This window comes from Nomascus leucogenys, chromosome 11 (genome assembly GCF_006542625.1).
Source record: "Nomascus leucogenys isolate Asia chromosome 11, Asia_NLE_v1, whole genome shotgun sequence".
NCBI lineage: Eukaryota > Metazoa > Chordata > Mammalia > Primates > Hylobatidae > Nomascus > Nomascus leucogenys.
In genome coordinates this window covers 91,062,420-91,083,799 of record NC_044391.1, presented here as the reverse complement: position 1 = coordinate 91,083,799, position 21,380 = coordinate 91,062,420, and the positions used below count along the sequence as shown (strand labels likewise).

The 21,380-nt window shown below is 40.4% G+C and overlaps 1 pseudogene; it reads left to right on the top strand.

Moving 5' to 3' along the window:
- The first annotated feature begins 18,069 nt into the window (after positions 1-18,069).
- Positions 18,070-19,456, top strand: LOC105740531 (annotated as a pseudogene).
- Positions 19,457-21,380: the final 1,924 nt, after the last annotated feature.

The window sequence follows — 21,380 nt, the reverse complement described above, 5'->3', positions numbered from 1 at the left end:
TTTTATGTGGAGAGCACTGGACCATTTTATAGGAGACCTGGTCTATAAATGAAAATATTATTGCATTCAGTAGGTATTGAGTGCCTACTAGATAGATGTCAAATGTTAGGACAATGGTGGGGAATAAAAATCCTTTATAGACAATGACTCACCCTCAAGTTACTGCCCTACTATTTTCTTCATCAGCAGAGCTTTAATTTAGTGTCCTCTTGTTCTCACTGTCATTCACTCCTTAGATTACAACAATTTGGTTTCTACCTCCACCATCCAGTAAGAATTATTTTGTCAAACCCAATGCCTTCTCTCAGCTAGCATCTTACTCAGTATTTGACAATATTGACTGTTCTTCTTGACTTCTTTTCCTTCTTTGGCATGTATATCAACTTCTTCCCGATTTCTCGTTGACTTCTCTCCTTTTACCCAATTCTCAAATGTTCCTGGCCACCGTTTTTATATGTTCACCTTCCTCTTGTCTCTTCTATTTGTGCATTCTGTTTACAGATTAATTCCAAAATACTGCATTCATGTTTAATTCCAGATTTCTTCTGGATGTTTCCACTGGATGTCCAACTAAAAATCACCATTTCCCCAGCAAAACCTGCCCCTTTTACTGTAAAACTGTAATTAAACTACATTGTTGTTCACTCAATTACTCATGCTAGAAACCTTGGATGCATCCCAACCATGCCTTTCTGCCAGTCAGTCACCAATCCTGTTGATTCTACAGCTGAGATGTTTGGAATTCTTCCCTCCCTCATCATTCCCAATACCATTGCCTTGTTCAAGTCCTTATCATTACCTACGTGAACTAGTATTGCAATGGCCTTTTAATTGTTCTCCTCACTTCTATGCTCTTTACACTCCAGACCTTCTTCCTTCCATGACTCCCCATTGTGTATAGCAGCATGAATGATGGCTAATGTTCACACATATAACCTCAGATTTATGGGTCAAATTTCTGGGTCTCCTTTCCATTTACTACTTATATAAAAATATTTATATAAAAATAGCTCAAATCCTTTTCCCAGCACACCATCTATATCATTGATGGTGGTAGTAAGGAGTTTCCCCTAGCCACTTCTAGTTCCAACTTACTTTTGAATTTCCAATTTTACTCTTATTATTTGACTGTTATTTCTCTCCCAAACGAGGAGTATTTTTTGTTGTTGTTGTTGTTGTTGTTGTTGTTGAAGACAGGGTCTTGCTCTGTCGCCTAGGTAGGAGTGCAGTGGTGCAATCTCGGCTCACTGCAACCTCCGCCTCCTGGGCTCAAGGGATTCTCCCACTTCAGCCTCTTGAATTGCTGGGACCACAGGCCATGCCACCACGCCCACCTAAATTTTTTAATTTTTTGTAAAGACAGGTTTCTCCATCATGTTGCCCAGGCTGGTTTCTAACTCCTGGGCTCAAGCAGTCTGCCTGCCTCAGCTTCTCAAAGTGCTGTGACTACAGGCATGAGCCACCGCACCTGGCCCCTGTTCTTTCTTTTGCCAAAGCAAAACTATTAGTTACAAGAGACTTTACTGGAGATTTTTGAGGAAATGAGTTATATTTATTCATTCATTAAACAGATGTTTATTGAGGGCTTATTATGTGCCAGTCCTTGTTCTAGACACTGAGGATATACTAGTGTTCAAGAGGCAAACATCCTGCCCTTGTGGAGCTTATATTTTGGTAAGAAGAGAACAGACTGTAAAATGCAAGAAAGCAAATTACGTGGTACAGTCGTCCATCAGTATCGGCTGGGGATTAATTGCAGGACCCCTGTCAAAAATCTGTAACAGTGAATGGCAGTGAGTAAATCAGGATTAGTTCTAGATTTTTGATGCTTAAATCTGCAGATGCTTAAGTTCCTCATATAAAATGATACAGCATTTGCATATAACCTATGCACATTCTCCCATATACTTTATATCATCTCTAGATTACTTATAGTACCTAATACTATGCCAATGCTATGTAAATAGTTTTTATACTATATAACTTTAAAATTTGTATTATTTTTATTGTGGTATTGTTATTTTCTGTTAGTTTTCTTTCCCAAGTATTTTCAATTGGTTGAATCAGCAGATGTGGACCCTTGGATAGGGAGGGCCCACTATATGTTAAAAGCCTTACAATAGAAACAAAGCAGGGTAAAGGGACTGCTTGCAGTGGGAAGGAGGGTGTAATTGGAACTTAAATGGTCAGGACAGTCCTCTTTGAGGAGATCCACTTTGACCAAAAACGGCATGAAGAAGAAGAAGAAGGAGCAAGTCCAGTGGGTATCCCAGGAAACCGTACTTAAGGTGGAGTGAACAGCATTTACAAAAGTCCAGAGGTGGGAGAGTGCAGGTGTGTTTGAGGAATAGTATGGAGGTCAGTGGCTGAAGCAGATTCAATAGAGGAAGGGGAGTAGGGGATAAGATCAGAGGGAAATGGGGCTAGATTGTTTAGGGTTTTGTAGGCCATTTAATGACTTTGGCTTTCACTCTGAGTAAAATGAGGACTTCAGAGGGTGTGCCACGATGGATTAGGGTTAGAAGAATGATATACAATGGCTTCTGCTTAGAAAGGATTGTGATTGCTGTGTTGTGAATAGACTGTGAGAGGAGATACAGGGATAGAAGTGGGGACTTGGTAGGTTATTGCAGCAAACAGGTGAGAGATGATGGTGGCTTAGACTTGGGTGTTTGCTATAGAGGCAGTGGGACATCTTGGATTCTGGTTATATTTTGAAGATAGAGTCAATGAGATTCTGAATATGAGGGAAAGAGAGGAATCAAGGATAACTCCAAGATTTTTGGTTTGACCAACCAGAAGAATGGAATTGTAACTTACTAAAATGAGAAACATAAGAGTGAAAGAAGTTTGGCATGAGAATATAGAAATTTGGTTTTTGATGTGTTAATGTGAAGAAGCCTAATGGACATCCGAGAGGAAATGTGGATTGCACAGCCAACTATATGAGTAGTAGAGTTCAGGGAGAAGTCTTGGCTGGAGGTATAAATTTGGGAGTTGAATGGAATCAGAATATGTTGCCCCCAAATATGCCACTTTGGCATAAGGCTAATTTTGACCTGAAGGCAAATGAGAAAATCAGACACAGCAAGAGCTCTCTGTCCTTATCTGCCTAAAAGAGCATAAATTCTCACAAAGGTGTCCCCATTCTTCTCCCATACTGAGACAGGGAAAACAACCCTTATCACCAGAAGTTGAGATAGCACCAAAATGAGTCTGCACAAAGAAACCTTACTATAATCCTTATCTACCATTACTTTCCCCTATATTTTTACCTTCTCACAGTTTACCACCTCTATAAACCCAAACCCCCTTTTCTTTATCTAGTTACTTCTCCTCAATTTATCACCCTTTGTTAAGATGACATATAAGCCCCGAAGTCTAAACACTTCTTTGACTTTTCACTTCTTTTCCATGAAGCCCTCATGAATGGTAAAAATATTAACATCAAATAAAATTGGTACACTTTTCTTCTGTTAATCTGTCTTTTGTCAGTTTAATGCATAGGCCTCAGGTACAGAACCTAACAGGATAGGGAAATGTTTTTCTTCCCCTACAGAGTTATCAGTGCTTAGATGGTATTTAAGTCCAAGAACCTGAGGGATCACTTGCCTCCCCCCACCCTCCAGGACATCTCACAGACTTCTGCTTTACATCCCACCTCTGTAATCCTTCCTTCTCAATCTTTCTTGCTGGGTTCTCCTCTTCCACTCTTCCTTCCAATGTTAGAGTGCTAATGGCTTTCCTATCTCTTTATATGCTTTAATCCATAACATAGAGCCCACAACTTAAATAAGGAGTATTAGGTATTGATATCTAGGAGTTCCCTGGCTGTTCCTGTAGGCCCTCCTCATGTCCTTTCCCACTGCTCCTGACTACCTGCCTACTTTTCTTCACTCACTCTAGGATACTTCCCACCCATCTGAATCTCTTCTCTTTGCCCCTGGGCTCTGTCACTTCTCGCTAGGGTTGCCTCTGAAATTCAGAATTTTCCTTGCTTTATACAGTAGACAAATTGGGCTCTTTACTCTCTGTTGGATTCCTTTGGACATGTTTTTGTAAATTAAGAAATTCATTACCATGTTGTGCTAAACAAAGCATTCTCCAATCTAGATCTTTCTCTCGACGACTGATGAATAGGTAGGAACTTGAAAAATTCAGTTTCCTGGGAACTTCCATCTCATTAAGTGGAAGGGAATAATATAGAAATGTATTCCTATTGATCAGACTTATGCAAACTGGGAGCTGATAGGTTTAGTTTTTTGTTCTAAATAATACTTTCTCTGGGTCCATTTTATATGTTAAACATATATATGTGACAAAATCAAAGAGAAAATTCTAGGGAACTAGAGCAAATAACAGACAGACCTTTTTTTGATGTCGTTTGCATAAAAGCATTTTAGAATATGTAGTTAATAATGTTAGTGATTTAATGTTATCACAAAGAAAAAATAAATTTAATATGAAATAGATCTAATATAAAATGCAATGAGTCTAATATTATTTAAGAGGTAAATTAATATTTTAAAATAAGTTGATACTTCCACTCAAGAAATGGCATAAATTTAGCCAGGCATGGTGGCATGTGCCTGTACTCCCAGCTACAGGGAGGCTGAGGTGGGAGGATTGCTTGACCTCAGGAGTTCGAGGCTGCAGTGAGCTGTGTTTGTGTCACTGCACTCCAGCCTGGGGGACAAAGCAAAACTTCGTCTCTTAAGAAAAGAAAAAAAAAATGATATAAATAAGACAATAAGTATATACCATTGAAAAACAAACAGAAATACTGTTTTGAAAAAGTGTAACAAATTTTAACTTGCTAATATTAGAATATATAAAAATAGTCACTTCATCTTCTTAATTAAAATGGTAATTATTTTGTCATTTTGAACAGAAAAGGTAGCAGTATCATTCTCATTCACATATGGAGTTCTCATGGTTTCCCCTTACATTTGCTTTAGTCAAGGTTCGGTGCAAAAGAGAGAAACTAATGTAGTTTTTTAGTTAGAAAGATACTTAATTAGGAGAATTAAATGCTTCCAAAATCATTGAAAGGGTGAAGGACCATGTGCCACATTGGGCCTGCCTGAATAACTGCCAGACCCTACAGGACTAACCAGCCAGGGGAACCTCTACCTTTGGGGAGCCAGGAGGCCACCGTGACAACACTAAGTTCAGCAGACTACTAGGAGAGCTGTGATCCAATTGCCAGGAAGCCAGGATCAGAAAGTTCTTGCCAGCAATGCTGCCGTTGCCTCCTACTCTCACAAAGATCAAGACTGCATGCTAGAGTGATGCTATGGCAAAACCATCCCCATGACCTTGCTAGGCAGCAGCAACAGGAAGATGGCCTCCTCTTCACATTTGTCCTCCTGATATTCTACCAGTGCATCTAATTAGAACTGGAACTCTAGTTGAGGGAGTCTGGGAAATGAAGACTAGCTTTCCATCTTTTGCTGTGTGCCAGTTGACCATATCTAATATCACTGTCTTCTTTCTTAAGGTAACCACTTCACTCCTACCTTTTCGCCTTCCTAAAGAACCACTGTGAGACCACTCTTCTCCCGTCACTCCCCTACCTCACCATGTATGCTTCCACACCCATGTGTTTTTTTTTTTTGTTTTTTTTTGCTTCTCCTTCCCACCTGGCTTGTCCTTCAAGGGTCAGGTAACATGTTACCCCCACAGCGGAAACTTCTTTGAATTATTTCTTCAGCAAACTCAATTGACCCTTTTTCTGGGCTCCTAAAACACTTTGTAAAAATCACTGCTATAGTACATATAATTGACATCACAAGTTGTTTTTCTTTCTGCCCGACTGTGAATCTTTCAAGGGCAGGTACTATGTTTTAGTTTTCTGTTCTCAATGTCTAGTTCAGGGACTGGCTCAGAGTAAATAAGTGTTGATGGAGTGAATAATAAATGATGAAAATGGCATAATCTTTGTCCTCTGGAGCTTTAGTAAGTGAGGGAAAGATATTTATGAGGCAGACAAAATTCTACTGGGAAGTCTTCATCATATCCCAAAGGCTCTATTTTCTATATAGTCCTCTGTGGAATTTAGAGACAACCAATTTGACAAGAGGCTCCCCTAGATTTGGTTGAGGAAGCCCTTCCCTGTGCAAGAAGAGAGATTCTGGGAATCAGTCATTTGCCTGTTTCTTGTAAGTGTAGACTTACCTGAGAACAGAGACATGTAAGCATCCACCCTCTCAACCTATCTCCAATCCAGCAATTTGAGAGGAAGTATAGGGTTTGGCAAAGCTAAATCTCCAAAATGAAAACCTCTTGGGCAAGTAAAGGCAGCTAAACCTCATAAGTTGTTAGTATACCCAGACTTTGTTTCTGTGCAAGCCCATCTATTAAGATGGACAGGCATGATGGCTCATGCCTGTAATCCCAGCTACTGGGAGGTTGAAGTGGGAGGATCTTGGTTGAGCCTCGGAGTTCAAGCTATGATCGTGCCAGTGCACTCCAGCCTAGATAATAGAGAGATCCTGTCTCGAAAATAAAAACAGAAGATGGAAAGGGGAGTGGGATGGCAAAGGTCAAGAAGGAAGGCTCAGTGCAGAATCCAGCGAACTGAAGTTATGAGGGCCAAGGAAACTAAGACTTCCAGACCTGGACCTCACTTGCCAATTGGGAGAAAATTCTCAAACCTATTCCTTCTTACACTGGCCTCAGATGATTTTCTGACAACTCTTGTGCTCATATGCTGTTGTTCAACTGATGTTTGATAATGTGGATGTCTCTGAAATGAAAAGAACAATAGGCCAGTAAACCTTATAGACTGGATATTTTAACTTTTAGGTAAATATTTAAATAATTTGGCAGAGGCTGTTATAAGTAGTAATTATGGGTCTGCCCCTAAATTAAGGCTACTAGTTATTCAATTCTTTTTCCTTGAATATTTATATAAGAAACTACTAAACTATAATATTTTATAATCTTCTGTGTCATGTAAGATGTTCTGCTTCCTGTGGCTCCAATTATTCTATCATTTTTTTGTTTTTATTCTACATGTTGCCTCTAGGTTATACAAGTTTTTTCCTTCTCCTGGTAAATGAAATCACTACTTTTAAAGTGGTATATTGGTATATTTTAGGGCAAACAGCAAAAATAATAGGTTTCTTGCCTAAGCTGTACCTCCTAAGGAAAGGGATTTGGGGGGTCTTGATTTTTCATCTGCCAAATGGAAAATCTTCTATCCATTTTCACCCAGGAATTGACAATCTGAAGGTCAGTGTATTTAGTGCTCGATTGTCATAATAAAATAGTCCCCAGCAGAGGTCTCTTCAGATTATTGCAAGGCCAAACCAGGATTACTGAAATATTTTCACATACAGTTGTTATACTGACCTTCAACTTCTGATAATAAAATAAATGCTGAAATTTTAGGGGGTGCTTTTAAGAAATGCCTGAATAAGCCAACATTTGACTAATCAAAGGATAAGTTTACTTGTCCAGTTTTAAATTCAAGCATGAATATAATTTTTGTAATTAATATGTATTTTCACACTGTCTACAAACCAATATTGTAATAAGTGAATTTTGCTGTCATAGTTTTTAAAATTTATTTTTATTTTCCCAACTTGTCCTTTTGAAATGCTTGCAGACTTATTGAGAAAGTTGCAGAAACTAATATGAAGAATTGTCACATACTTTTTACCTAGCTTCTACAAATGTTATGTTATAACTATAGTACCATTTTTGAAACAGGAAATGGACTTAGTATTACTAAGTAATCTACAGATCTTATTCAGATTTTATCAGTCGTGCCATTAGTGGACTTTTTCTGTTCAGGATCCAGTCCAAGTTCACCAGTTGCATTTAGTTTTCATGGTTCCTTGGTCTCCTTTAATCTGGGACAGTTCCTCAGTTTTTCTCTTTCATAACTTTGACTCTTTGAAGAGTACTGGCCAGTTATTTTGCAGAATGTTCTTCAATTTATGTTTGTCTGATGTTTCCCAATGATTTAATTCAGGTTATACATTTTGTCAAGAATATCATAGAAGTGACATTGTACCCTTCTTGGTGTGTCTTGTCAGGAGGAATGTAGTTGATGTGTCTCATCACTGGTAATGAGGCACTTTGATCTCTTAGTTAAGATGGCTTCTGGCAGGTTTCACTGCTGTAAAGTTACTGTTCTTTCTTTTGAAATTAATATGCATCTTATGAGGGAATACTTTGAAACTATGTAAATATTCTGTTTTTCATCATACTTTTGTCTATTAATTTTAGCATCCATTAATTATCTCTGCCTGACATAATTATTACTGTGGTGTTTACCAAATTGTGATTTTCTATTTCTGTCATTCCTTCTACATTTATTGAGATACTACTGTAGGGAAGAGTTTATTTACTCACTTACTTATTACATTATCAATTTGGCCTGATCCTCTAGAGACTATCAGTTAGAAGTGGTTTGTGAGTGAGAGTCAACATGGTGACCTTTGTACGTCCATCTACCATGGTTCTGTTGGCATCCACTGATTTATGCCAGGGGTGAACAGCTTTCCAAGAAAAAGACTTTGAACTCTGAAAGCATATAAAACATGGTCTGATGGATTAGTGTGGACCTCATGGGGCAAGAGTTTTGGAAAGAACAGTGTGGGACATTAGAGGAAGGAGCACCCTATAAGAGAAGAACTGGCAAGTTGGTCCCAGAAATACAGCATGGGCTTCAGATGGGGTAGAGATTTTAGATTATTGCTGTAGAATTTACCTCAACACAGACTTCTAGCAGTAAGTATGATCTTTGGCAAAAGTTGTTTAGCGTATTAATTAAAGGAACTGTGAGAGTAAATGGTCTAATACATTAGATTCAACCAACCTTACTGTGGGACCCTGTACTGCTGCACCTGAATGTAACCCAGATGGGGTATTGTCCTTTTCACTTTGTAAGGTCAACTGTTTGGATCTGTAGTCTCAAGGACATTTCAGTTCCAGCTTCACCAGCACAGCTGCAGGACTGTAGCTCATTGACACTAGATGTAGCTCTAGGCATTGTTGAGTTTCCACTCCACCAGTAGCCAGGGGATAGCCATGGGCTCAGGAGTTGTTTCAGCTCTGAGTGATACTTCTATGGAACCACCTGCCACAGAGGCTGTGGAGTCCTAGTTCAGCTCACCAGAATGGGAAATAATGACAATGACGGGCTCATAGGCACATGTAATATCCCTGAAGTTTATAACAAATTTATAGAAATAGGGACACTATTAAACATTGGATCTCTCAGAAAAAAGGCCCTTGCCAGATGACTGCCCTTTGGCCTTGGACTTCCCGGCCTCCAGAACTGTGAGCCAATAAATTTCTGTTCATTATAATAAAAAAAATGGATCTCTTACATACAGTTGAGCAAGTGGGGGGGTACTATTGAGGCTTAGATATTAATATTATGTTAAACAATTTTAAATTGGGAGACCATTAGGCTGGAGTGGCTTCAAGCAGGTTAAGTTCCTACATAAGTAAACTGAAGCCCAATATGAGTGTGAGTCACTCATATTGCTGGAAGAGTGTAAATAGGTGCAACCTCCAGAAAAATGCAATTTTGCAGCATCTGTGAAAATTTTAATTACATAAGCCCATTGGCCCAGAATTCCACTTGCAAGAATGTGCCCTACAGATATGCCTGTACTGATACGAAATTGTATATGCCATACATAATAAAAAGTTTGGAAAGAGCCTGAAAAAGCCTATCAGCTGGCTAAATGAGACTGGTTAAATAAATCATGATAGGTACATATAATGGAATGTCATACAACATTTTAAAACAGTGAGGAAGCTCTATAAGTACTGTTGTGAAATAATCTCTAGGTATTTTAAGTGAAAAATTTCCAATGTAGTATGTTAACATTTGCAATGAAAAAAGAGGTTAAAAAGAATATACGTACATTTTTGCTTGTTACAGGAGGGGATTTAGTGGCAGGAGGACAAAGTCGGAACAGAGGTTTTTCACTGTATACCTTCTTGAGCCACTGTATACCTTCTTGAGCCACTGTATACCTTCTTGAGCCATGTGACCATATGCCCTAATTTTTTTAACTATAAAATTTAAATTAAAAACAAAAAACAAAAATCCAACGCAACAGCAGCAGCCACAGTGGCTGAAGATGAGAGGACTCCTGTGCCAGCCAAGGTGGAAGCAGAAATTACTCCCCAGTCCCCACTGACTATAGGAATAGGAGGGCCACACACCCATTTGGTGGCCATAACATTGAAAGCTGGGACAGCAGGACTGGTCTGGACCTGAGGCATAAAAGACAACACTTGCAGCCAGGCCTGGCACTTGCATAGGGGCAAAATGTCCCAAGCTAGAGGAAATGGATAAGAATTGGGTACACATCACCCATATTGGGAATGAACAAATGTCTTCTGATTATTTGGAAAAAGCAAACATTCTAGGGGCAGGGAGTTCTAAAGCCTTGGTGCACTTGAATGGATAAACTTCCCAGGAGCAGAATTTCCAAGCATGTCTCCCTGTGGTTCACCTCTACCAAGCTTAACCTACCTTCCGCTTAGGCAGAGTGAAGAGGTACCTCAGCATAATTCAGATAACAATGGAAACATCTCATTTCTTAAAAGCTGTCAAGGAATTGGTGTGAGGTTTAAAAACTTCTCTCAGCTTGATGGAAGGAAGGTAGGCGGTGATAGTTCCTGCTCCCTTTCCTCCAGACACTTCTCATTTTCCTTTCTCAACCTGCTTTGATACTACGATTTCTTTTGCTTCATTTGTGAAGTTCTCTTACAGTTCACAAGTGAGTGAAGAGCTGTTCTATGGTTGTAACTGTTCTCTGCTTGTAACCTTGGAAATGGGGGAGTGTTTTGGAAATGGGGGAGTGTTTAGGAAATGACACAACAAAGCATTCAGCCATGAAACAAGAAAGGGAACTTCAGATAGAATTACAACAATCATTTGAGAATCTCACTGAGAGCTAATAAAAGCCACACACATAGAGGAGTGTTTTCAAATTTTTTTTTGTTGTACTTAGTTGAGTTTCCTGCTTTCGGTTTTCCTAACTTAGCCACAGAAAGTATAGGCATGAAAAACATATTGGCTGGATTTCCTATAAGACTTCACTTTTTAGAAAACAAGCAAACAAACTCAGATTTTGTCATACTAGCACCTAAGGCATAGTTCTTGCCTCTTTTCATTACTACACACACACTCACACCACATACACACACATACACGCACACATGTATATTTGTGTTTGGATAGATAGAGATATATGTCATAGACAATATTAACTGCTAGGGATCTTATAGGTCATAAGTTGATGTCTTCATTTCACAGATTAGAAAATGGAGGATTAAACAAGTAAAATGAGTGGAATGACCCAGTTGGAATTTAAATCTAGATCTTCCAGCTCCAAGTGAAGGGCTCCTTCACTTGTGAAGCCCTGTCAGTGGGCTTGTAAAGTCCCTCTCCTTTTAAGGAGCGTTCCCTTGAACTTAGTACAGTATTGTGGTTTCTTGATGGTTCAGATAAGTCCTTGACATGGTATTCCTTTGGCAGGCATGTGGGAACAGAATGATATAGCAGTTGCTATATTATCTCTAGCAGCATGTGACAAAAGAGCTGGTTTGGACATTCAAGCATTCATCTTTTTCCTGAATATCATTTACTCATGCAAGTAGAATCTGTATTAGGTTCTGAGGTGCAAAGATACTTAAAAGAATATTTACAGTAAGATCCCAGAGAGGGAGAGAGAGGAATGAGTGGGCACTGAGTATACACCAAAATATTAACCACAGTGGAATTAAAGGCTACTCTTTCCTATCTCTCTTTTTTTGTTGTTAATCTTAAACGTCTACATTCTGTATAATGAACATTCATTGCTTTTAGCATTTAAAAAACTTGGCCGGGCGTGGTGGCTCACGCCTGTAATCCCAGCACTTTGGGAGGCCAAGGCGAGCAGATCATCAGGTCAGGAGACGAAACCATCCTGGCTAACACGGTGAAACCTCGTCTCTACAAAAAATACAAAAAATTAGCCAGGTGTGGTGGCAGGTGCCTGTAGTCCCAGCTACCCAGGAGGCTGAGGCAGGAGAATGGCGTGAACCCGGGAGGTGGAGCCGGGCGTGGTGGTGGGCGCCTGTAGTCCCAGCTACTCGGGAGGCTGAGGCAGGAGGAGAATGGCATGAACCCAGAAGGTGGAGCTTGCAGTGAGCCAAGATCGTGCCACGGCACTCCAGCCTGGGCGACAGAGTGAGACTCTGTTTAAAAAAAAAAAGAATTAAGAAAACTTACTTTTAATTTAAAAAATTGACTAAGACATGTTATGATTTAAATGTATTTGTCCCTTCAAAATTCATATGTTGAAACTTAACCCCCAAAAGGATGGTATTCAAAGGTGGGACCTTTGGGAGATCATTAGATCCTTGGGAGGCCGGAAACCAGATGTCTGTGTTTTTTGGTTACATCATTGAATAAATTCCACTTATGATTTAGACCAGTTTGAATTGGGTTTTGTAATAGTGTGTATGTATATATGCGTCAGGATCCTGGCAGTACACAAATGGCACACTTAAATAACGTAACGAGGAGATAGTGCAGGACCACACACACAGATGCAGGGATTAAGAGAAACCAACGAGAACTATCAGTATCAGGGAGCCTTCTCATCCTTAGGCCTGAAAAGGACAAAGGGAAAAACTGGTTTCCCAGAATCTACAACTTGGGAAGAGATGTAGCTGTAGCTTCAGGAGAGGGCTACTTGACAGGAGCTGTGGCCTCCATGAGCAAAGCAGCCTGGGAAAGCAGGAAGGGGACCAAGAAATCAACACTACCTGTGCTGTTTCCTCCCACTCCTCAGACTCCTCTTGGTGGTTCCATTGGCTGACCTTGAGGGGAAGTTAGAGGGAAGGGAGGCCATTTGAACAGTCTATTGAAGTTAGCCTCTTGGGCACTGAGCATGATGGAGAGGGTGAAGAGAGGATCTGGAGGGGTCATGGAGAACATTCATCATCCTGTGATTCTAATACAGTCATGCATTGCTTAATGACAGGGATATGTTCTGAGAAATGCCTTCTTGGGTGACTTCGTCGTTATGTGCACACCATAGTATACTTACACAAACCTAGGTGGTGTGGCCTATTACACACCTAGGCTATGTGCTACAGCCTGTTGCTCCTAGGTCATAAACCTGTATAATATGTTACTGAACTAAATACTGTAGGCAGTTGTAACACCGCAGTATTTGTGTATCTAAACACATCTAAACATAGAAAAAGGACAGTAAAAGTACAGTATTACAGTTTTATGGGACTAATGTTGCATGCAGTCTGTCATTGACCAAAATATCATTAAGTGGTACGTGACCATTTGTTTTTTACAAAGTACCCTCATATACTAAAAAACAGTTGATAAAGAAATGACTATAATGATTATTACAACAGAGTGATTACCTTAAATTATTACATCACTCAATCCCACTTGTTGAGCATTCATTGTTTTGAGGACTTTGAAATAGTGCAAGGAATTTAGAAGTTATAGTTGCTCATCTCAAGGGGATAACAACCAAAAAGGGTACAATGAGATATTATAAGTGAAAAACAAGTTTACGCGGCTAAAAAGATTTTAAAAATTCAGGCTTCAGGGGTGGACAAATCCATGTATTCAGCTCTCTTGGCCACAGTTATTGGGCAAAAGTCGAAGGAGTCAATGAGGCAGAGTGACTCCCAGGACTTTGAATCTATTAGAAGAGACATATGTTCTTCCTTTCTACTGTGTAACTTGAGAATGTTAGGTCTGGACTGCACTGGGCATTTTACCATCCTGAGAGAAGGACCTCAAGCTGCTTGGAAGCCACTTCTATAGAACCTGAAGATGAAGTCAAAGGAAGGCAGCACAAAAAGAAAACTAGATCCTTGGTGACAGCATTTGAATCACTAGATTAACTCTTGCCTGAAGCCAGACATCTAGACTTTTTAATTACTAGATCCAATATGTTTCCTTTATGATTTAAGTCAGTTTGAATTGGATTTTGTCATTTGCATTCTAGAACATCCTAATTAATACAACATCCAAAGTAACCAAGATAACTAAAACAAACTACTGTTTTTAAAGAAAAGATTTTAATGTTCACGGAAAGTGAATTTTCATACAAATTATTGCATTTCATAGCATCCACCCAGATTTAGTCACTTTTTTCATATACTAACAAATGTAGGGTTTTTTTTTTTAAAAAAAAGCTCTTATTATTTTTTTCTTAAAAAAATATTTATTTGTGTTTTTTGGGCTGGGCGTGGTGGCTCACGCCTGTAATCCCAGCACTCTGGGAGGCCGAGACGGGCAGATCACGAGGTCAGGAGATCAAGACCATACTGGCTAACACGGTGGAACCCCGTCTCTACTAAAAATACAAAAATTAGCCAGGTGTGTTGGCGGGTGCCTGTAGTCCCAGCTACTCGGGAGGCCGAGGCAGGAGAATGGTATGAACCCGGGAGGTGGAGCTTACAGTGAGCGGAGATCGCACCACTGCACTCCAGCCTGGGGGACAGAGTGAGACTCCCTCTCAAAAAAAAAAAGAAAAAAATTTATTTGTGTTTTTTCCCTAGACTGCTAAGCAGAAAAAAGCTCTTATTTTTATCCTTTATCCTAATTCTTAAAAACAAAGTCCTAATTTATGATTTCAGTATTTCAGTGACAGTAATCATAAGAAGTAACCCGATTAGACCATTCACTTTGCAAAATTCTCTGTAAGGGAAGCAGTACTTAGAATACCTATTGTGGATGTTGTTTGCCTGAAGAGTTGGTGGGTATAAATAAAGGCTGGTAAATAATGATTTTTTAAAATGCCTCTGGCATGAGAACAGTCATAAATCCTGGAATTAAGACTTTCCCCAGGACTTACACTCCCAGGACTAAAAATGTTGCCTTTTATTCCTATTTAGAATTGTCTTTTGGATTTGCTGATAAACCCTCTCATGTCTGTATGACTTATACAATCAGATGTTGGCTGATGCATTCAGATCCCTGTGCTGTGAATATTTATTTGGTTTCTCAATTAAATGAGTGGTTTTGGTGACAAACCACTGGTGTTAACACAAACAGCTAAGCTGATCATTTAGGAAAAGCTCAACATTAAAGGATTCTCAGTCCATTGTTAGGCTATGACAGTAACTCCAATCTCATTAACAATTAACCACTCGATCACCACCTAATTCATAAGAAAAAACTACCATGAATAAAAGTTCTTGACTGGGTGCAGTGGCTCATGCCTATAATCCCAGAACTTTGGGAGGCCAAGGCGAGAGGATTACTTGAGCCCAGGGGTTTGAGACCAGCCTGGGTGACAAGGGGAAACCCCTTCTCCACAAAAAATGCAAAAATTAGCTGGGCCATGGTGGTGCATACCTGTGGTCCCAGCTACTTTTGAGGCTGAGGTGGGAGGTGGGAGGATTGCTTGAGCCTGGGAGGTGGAGGTTGCAGTGAGCGCCACTGCACTCCAGCCTGGGTGAGAGTGAGACACTGTCTAAAACACACACACACACACACACACACACCCAAAAAAAACACACACACATTCTTTCTGCTGTTTGGAAGGAAGCTATTTCTATTTATTCAGCGTTTGGGGACCTAAATATGTGTCTGAAAAGAAAATGTTGCTGTACTACACGATGGTGATTGAAGTCCTGAAAATATCAGGAAACTGTTCTCATTTATTATTTGTCAAATTGTGCTAGCGCTTTCTGTAAACACTTGTAATCTCTGTTTTGCAGGTGAAAGAAGACTGCAGCTGAGTTCTATTATCAAAGGAAAGTGCTGTACTGTACTTGAAATAACTCTAGCAAATACTGTGCTTCCTGCACAGAACCTGTTGGATTACTCACACAAATGTCAAAGAACAGGTTGACATTTTAGCAAGTTATCAGCCTGGCCCATATAGAAAAAGACAGACATTTCTAGTTTTTACACTTTGCAGGGTTCAGAGAGCAGTTGAATGTTATTTTTAGTCTATGATCCAAAGCAGCTAATGACAGAGTCTACCTTAGAAGATAAACAGGCTTCTGATTTATAACACAAGGCTAATTGTAGATATTGTGTGATGTGTCCAGTTAAATTAACAAAATAGCTTTGCAACAGTGTGGAGTAAAGACTTAGGCTTAAAACAGAGAATTTGAGGATTGAGATAAGTCCAGAGAAGCAGCAGGATGGAGTGCAGATGCAAGAGAAAGGCTATGTCAATGCCATATTATAAATATAGCTCATAGACAGCATATTCTAGTGTGTGTCTGAAGAGGCCTGTGCCCTTGAGGAAAGGGGAGATTATGACCTTGTCCCCCAGTGTCATTTGCATAAATTCTTAGAGACCTTGGGGCAGTGAGTAGGAGACTGGTTGAGATGATTACTATAGGAAAATTGAATAACTTAAAGTATGGATATCTTACTGTTACAGGAAATGCTTAGGAGGTGAGGTACTCTGAATTTAGAATATGATGGCCTAAGGAATTCGGAGTCAAGAAGCAGGACATGGGATGAAAATACATCCATTGTCAAGCTGGTCATTACGACAGGAAGAAATATCCCTCCACAAAGTGAGATTGGTGAGACTTGCAAGAATTGAATGATGGTCCCATTGGACGAAACTCTTTAGGGTGAGTTTGCTTGTCTGGGAAAGACAGAACTCAGAGCCCTAATTGAGGTGAACTGCAAGATGGGTTCAGCAGGAGAAAGTGGCTGGAAAGGGGCAGGGACCAGGAGCCAAGTGGTTGACTATCTGCTAGGCGCTCTCCTGAGGGCACGCATCTTCCCTGGTGGTGTGACTAGAAAGAGGGAGTCCAAAGCACAGTCCCTTCTCCTCCACCTGGCACACTTCAACACTTCCCTCTTTTCCCGTGAGCCAAGGTAGAAGGTCTGGTCCAGAATGGACGCTATGGGTGGAGGGGTGAGTCAGTATTGTTTTTCATGTTGGTGGTTGGACTCAGTTTAAAAGATGAATGTCTTAGGGTAGTAGGTAGCATAGTTTTCCTAGCTTTGTTGTCACAGGTGATAGAAGCTGGGCCATAAGTTAGGGTCACAGCTCCCTTGATTCTCCTTCTTCTTTGTTCTCCTTCCTCTTTCACAACTCTCTCTCCTAGGTACTTTTAGTCAGGCTACAGATGGAATTCTGGGCATTTGCTCCAGAGAGAATTTTCCTAGGTAGCCTTTGCATTAAACAGACTTCATTATACATTTTGCTTTGCATAGGGCCTCTCTCTTCTGACACAGATACATGGGCCCCTTGTAGCCCACAGCCCCCAGTGTCACACATTAGTGGCACAGGCTTGGTTTTGACATTGGTTTCAGGTAGCCAGTGAAGAGCACTTTCTGTAAGAACAGTTCAATGGCAGGACCCATAATGGTTATGAGCACGGAGGCCTCCAGTGCAGGAGCATCCGCAGTGGTTGCTGATCCCCAGAAGGGAGACGTACTCTCTTTGTTTTTGTGTTTCCAAAGGCAAAGGCATACTCTTAGGAGGCAGATAGAAAGATGTACAGTTAAGAAGTAGGGTTTTTAGGTTCTGTTAACAGCTGGTTTATTACCTTTTTTAGAACTTTCTCACCCTTTCTGCAGGGAAATAGGCTATTTCTCTATGTAGGAGTACACCTGTGGGGAAAAAAAATGTGTGGAAACCTAGCTATTCCCAAAAAAGGAGCACAAAAAGAAGGACATCTGAGATTGCTGAATACATTTTAGATGACAAAGAACTTAGAATGTTGAGAGGGGACTTACAGGGAATGGGCTGATAAAAGACTTGAGCATCATCTAGTATTTACCCCTTTCTCCTCCAACTTGAGTTAGCTAAATACACACACACACACACACACACACACACACACACACGAATATTCCTGCTTATAATAAATGCTCTAATCAACAAATCTACTGGATCATAAGCTCTGCCAAGGTAGGGCCTGTGGTGTTCCCTTTTTATCCTTAGCCTGTAGCACCAGGCCTGGCACATAGATTCTTAGTAAATATCTACTGAGTGAATGAATTGTTGAACAGTTCGTAATGAAGAACTGATTCTGAGAATCTGTGGAATACTTCAAAAGAGAATGAATACAATGCATATATTAAAAGAGGAGGCAGTCTGCAGCCACTGCCACCTCCACCACTGCCAGCTGTGCTGGTGAGCATCCCCAGGCAGCACGTTGGAAGTTGTTTTCAACCGTATCCAGCCCTTGCCAAATACATCCTATTTGTCACACATCCAAAGTGAGGTCCCTCCAGCTATAAGGTGGGCACCATGGCGGAGAAGTTTGACTGTCTCTACTTCAGGGACCCCTTGCAGAGGAAAAAGTATGTGCAGAAGGGTGACCACCACTGCTGCCTGAAATGCTTTGACAGCTTCTGTGCCAACACCTGCATAGAATGCTGCAAGTCCATCCGTGTGGACTCCAAGGAGGTGCACTATAAGAACTGCTTCTGGCATGACCCCTGCTTCCACTGTGCCAAGTGCCTTCACCCCTTGCCAATGAGACCTTTGTGGCCAAGGACAACAAGATCCTGTCCAACAAGTTTGCCACTCAGGAGGACTCTCCCAAGTGTAAGGGGTGCTTCAAGGCCTTTGTGGCAGGAGATCAAAAATGGAGTACAAGGGGACCATCTCGCACAAAGACTGCTTCGCCTATAGCAACTGCAAGCAAGTCATGGGGACTGGAAGCTTCTTCTCTAAAGGGAAGGACTTCTACTGTGTGACTTGCCATGAGATCAAGTTTGCTAAGCATTGCGTAAAGTGCAACAAGGCCATCGCATCTTGGGGAGTCACTTACCAGGATGAGCCCTGGCATGCCGAGTGCTTTGTGTGTGTTACCTGCTCTGAGATGCCGGCTGTGCAGCGTTTCACTGCTGTGGAGGACCAGTAATACTGTGTGGATTGCTACAAGAACATTGTGGCCAAGAAGTGTGCTGGATGCAAGCACCCCATCACTGGGTTTGGTAAAGACTCCAGTGTGGTGGCCTATGAAGGACAATCCTGGCACGACTGCTGCTTCCACTGCAAAAAATGCTCTGTGAATCTGGCCAACAAGCACTTTGTTTTCCGTGAGGAGCAAGTATATTGCCTTGACAGTGCCAAAAAGTTGTAAACTGACAGAGGCTCCTGCCCCGTAAAATGGAATTTGAATTTTGTTCTTTGTGTCCTTACTCTCTGCCCTATACCATCAATGGGGAAGAGTGGTCTTTCCCCTCTTTAAAGGTCTCCTTCTGTCTTTTCTCCCATTTTACAGTATTACTCAAATAAGGGCACAGAGTGATCATATTAGGATTTAGCAAAAAGCAACCCTGCAGCAAAGTGAATTTCTGTCTAGCTGCAACTGAAAAATGAAAACTTAGGTAGATTGACTCTTCTGCATGTTTCTCACAGAGCAGAAAAGTGCTAGTCATTTAGCCACTTAGTGATGTAAGCAAGAAGCATATGAGATAAAGCCCCCACTGAGATGCCTCTTGCGGCTCAGCTGGGACCTACCGTGTAGTCACGTGACATGCAAGAGTTGTAGTGGCTGCTTCAACTCGCTGCTCACCCTCTTCTGTGAGCAGGAAAAGAACTTACTGACGTGCATGGTTTAACTTCCTCATCAAAACTCTGACCTTCCTTCTGTTATTTTGTGCTTTCAAATGACTAATATGCACTTCCAGAAAATTAACATTTGAACTTAGCTGTAATTCTAAACTGAACTTTCCCCATACTAATGTTTGATTTCCCTATGTGGCATGTTTTCTGAGTGTTCCTACCTTAAAGCATGGAGCGTGCAGGTGATTTGGGAAGTGTAGGCAGATCTGAGAAAACGAGCCTGTTTCAGAGGAACGTTGTCACAGCAAATACTTCTGGAAACTTAACAAAACTAACCCTGATGTCCTTTTTATTGTTTTTAATTAGGAATATTTTTGTTTTAATTGATAGCAAAATAGTTTATAGGTTTGGAAACTTCCATGAAAATGTTCTATTTATTTTATTTTTATTATTATTATTATTTTTTGAGATGGAGCCTTGCTCTGTCGCCCAGGCTGCAGTGCAGTGGCGTATTCTAGCTCACGGCAACCTTTGCCTCCCAGGTTCAAGCAATTCTCCTGTCTCAGCCTCCTGAGTAGCTGGGACTACAGGTGTGTGCCACCACACCCAGCTAATTTTTGAATTTTTAGTAGAGATGGGGTTTCAACATATTAGTCAGGCTGGTCTTGAACTCCTGACCTCAGGTGATCCACCCACCTAGGCCTCCCAAAATGTTGGCATTACAGGCGTGAGCCACTGTGCCTGGCCTGCATGAAAATATTCTAGCCCTTTCAGATGTTCCTGTAGTGTTGAAATTCATCCTATGGAAGTAACCGCAAAATTCTGTAGGGGGAGTTGAGCAGGTGCCAGGGCTGTCATCAACATGGATATGACATTACAGAGCAGTGGTGAGTTGAATCCCTTGTAACGCGGTTGTCTGCTCTTTGTCCATGTGTTAATGAGGACTGCAAAGTCCCTTCTATAGCGATTCCTAGAAATTTTCCTCAAGAGGAAATGTGAATTTCCACCTACCACTTAACCTGAAATACAGGATCACCTACTTACTGTATTCTACATTATTTTACGATATAACGAGACAATATCAAAAGTAAACGTAATGACAATGTGTACTAACATTCTTGTAGGAGTGGTTAGAGAAGCTGATGTCTCATTTCTACATTCTGTCATTAGCTGTTATCATCTAATGTTTCAGTGTATCCTTATGGAAATAAAGCAGCATATGAATTTAAAAAAAGGAGGATTAGTTCAGGAACTACAGAATGATTAACTTACTTTTATACTGTAAAAATGTTGGTATCCCCATGATGTTTCCCCCAAATAGTTTGAAAATAATTAGAAGAATTATAAATTATAGTGTATGTCTCTCCTCTCTTACCAAGGACTAAGGGCTAACGTATCGACACACCTCATTTTACTGTGCTTTGCAGATATGGCATGTTTTACAAATGGAAGGTTTGTGGGAACCCTGAGTTGAGTAAATCTATTGGCATTGTTTTCCCAACAGCATGTGCTCACTTTGTTAGCATTTTTTTAAGCAATAAGATATTTTTAAATTAAGGTAAGTACATTTTAAAAGACATAATACTATTGCACACTTAAACTACGGTATAGTGTAAACATAACTGTTATATGCACTGAGAAACCAGAAAATTCCTTCATTGCAGTGGTTTGGAATTGAACCTCAGATATCTTTGAGGTATGCCTGTATATTAAAACGGTGGTAAGAATTTTTTTTTTTTACAGTAACCAGGTGTTTTATGCTTTTGTTTTGTTTGATAAGAATAACTTCTAGCACTATGAAACAAATAGCTATTTAATTCAACAATCAGTTTAATAAACTTTTTGTAACCCCAGCTAGCAAAATAAAGTCACCTATTAGGA